Source organism: Hylaeus volcanicus, chromosome 6, assembly GCF_026283585.1.
Source record: "Hylaeus volcanicus isolate JK05 chromosome 6, UHH_iyHylVolc1.0_haploid, whole genome shotgun sequence".
Lineage (NCBI taxonomy): Eukaryota > Metazoa > Arthropoda > Insecta > Hymenoptera > Colletidae > Hylaeus > Hylaeus volcanicus.
In genome coordinates, this window is record NC_071981.1 from 1,833,325 (window position 1) to 1,835,242 (window position 1,918).

The 1,918-nt window shown below is 45.4% G+C and overlaps 1 protein-coding gene across 2 annotated transcripts in view; it reads left to right on the top strand.

Annotated features, from left to right (window-relative positions):
• Nucleotides 1-380: 380 nt before the first annotated feature.
• LOC128877935 (venom dipeptidyl peptidase 4) overlaps nt 381-1,918 on the top strand; it is a 242,597-nt gene continuing 241,059 nt past the window's right edge. For both annotated transcript variants that reach the window (XM_054125620.1, XM_054125622.1), the window contains exon 1: nt 381-815. The gene's annotated coding sequence lies outside the window, so the exon portion shown is untranslated. The remainder of the gene's footprint in view (nt 816-1,918) is intronic.

The window sequence follows — 1,918 nt, forward strand, 5'->3', positions numbered from 1 at the left end:
GCGCTCTGATTGGTCGGGGTTTTCTGTTAATATCTCCCCAACGAAGCTTCAAACAATATTTTCGCTAAGGAAAAAGTTGTTTCAAATCACCTCTCGAACCACCTTTTTCAAGGTATTACAACATTTTTGGGACACCCTGTATATCGTCGGATTAGAGCAGGTTGTTGTACCTTTCCGTTGGTTCGTTCGCCCCTTTTCGATTCAGTTGACCGGCAACGTGGCACCGGCTCGGGGCATTCAACAGGTATCTATACAATCGATGTGTGTTCGCGCGGTGGCATCCCTCTCGGCTCTGTTGTGTTGGTATCAGTGATCTGCGCTTCCTTCGAAGAGACGCTTGCGCCGGTAAGGCAGACTCTGGCGTTCTATGAGCACCCGGTTCGTTATTAGTACGCCGTCAGCCGTCGAAGCTGGACGATCTTTCGTCGCGGTCTCTTTCAAACGTTGCGTTATTTTTGTTTACGTTCACCGCTTCTCTATTAAACTCGTTCTCGATCCGAATACGCGTTACGTTTCGCGATTAATCTCGATCGTGTCCGCGATGCAGTGATTAAAACCAGTGACTCGATCCTCGATTTCGTCCAGTGACTCGATCCTCGATTTCGTCCAGTGGTTCGATGACTGTCGATACGATTCGCGTATCGAACTGTGTTCGATTATCGAAAGTGAAATCCTCGTGAGGGACGCCATCCTCTTCGAAGAAGTAATGTGTGAGAAACGGCGAGGCTGCTTTTTACCACGACGCGTTTAATTGTCCGGGACTGCTGTGCACGGGACCATAAAAGTTGATCTGGCTTAGGGAACAGGACTAACTGGTATGTAACGGAGGAAGAGTAATAAATGTTTATAATCGCGAAACTGATCTTTGGTACCGGTGTCAACGACTCGTTCGGGATTAATGGAAGTAGGGTTGCCGACCATGTCTAAGCATGTGAACAAATAACGCGATAAATTTGATTTCCGTACCGATTCGGAGCGTTATATGTATATTTGCTGAAGATAGTCGTAAGAAAGTAGAATATGGTAAGAGTTCGATGTTCTTCGTTGCGTAGAAATCAAAGCGGAAAATGACAGGCCTCGCGGATAAATTAATAATAATACTGCAGGTACATTTGGTAGCTAGTCTACCGCGAAGCATTCATGTATCGGTGTATTGTCACGAACACGACATTCCGTCGAACGATTTACGCTAGAATAACTATCAAGTGGTCCAAATCTCATTAGCCTAGAAGAGATTACCTCGCTCGTCGTTTTCCACTCCGGAAAAATTACACATCGAATTCCTACCATACTCGATTTCGATGCTCGAACACGTCACCATTTTACCACGAAGGGCGTGCGTTCTATATATAACAAGATAAAAAGAAGCAAGGTCGCAAAGAGTCGAAGAAAGGATTGTCCTTTCGAGGAAGGTTGTCGGTTCTAAGTGGAAGCATAACGAGGCGAACGGTTTACATGAGAGAGAAATCGCGTCGCGATGGCTTGCACGTACACATGCATATTTAACGAAGCCCCCTGTAGAAGTTTGCCAAGCGATGTTTCGAAATCGTCGAAGGCACCGATACACGTAGAGGCCGTGTGTCTCGGAGACGTTCCTCGAACGCAAATGCACCGTGTCGAGCCACGTTTTCTCTTTTTTCGTTTTCTGTTCCGCGCGTCCATGTTCGTCCCCCTCCACGCTGGTTCGCTTATTAACTCGTTCCCTTCTTTCCTTCATCCGATGATCCGAAGTATCTTACGATCGAAACTTTCTGCAGATAAAGCAGGTATCTTTAACCTTCGGATAAAAATAATTTAAGTTATCTTTATCCTTTGAGTACGTTTACCTCGAATACATTTTTTTATCTGGAAGTCATCGAATAAAGATGTTGTACTCGCGCTCTGATTGGTCAATGTTTTCCGTTAATATCTCCTTAAC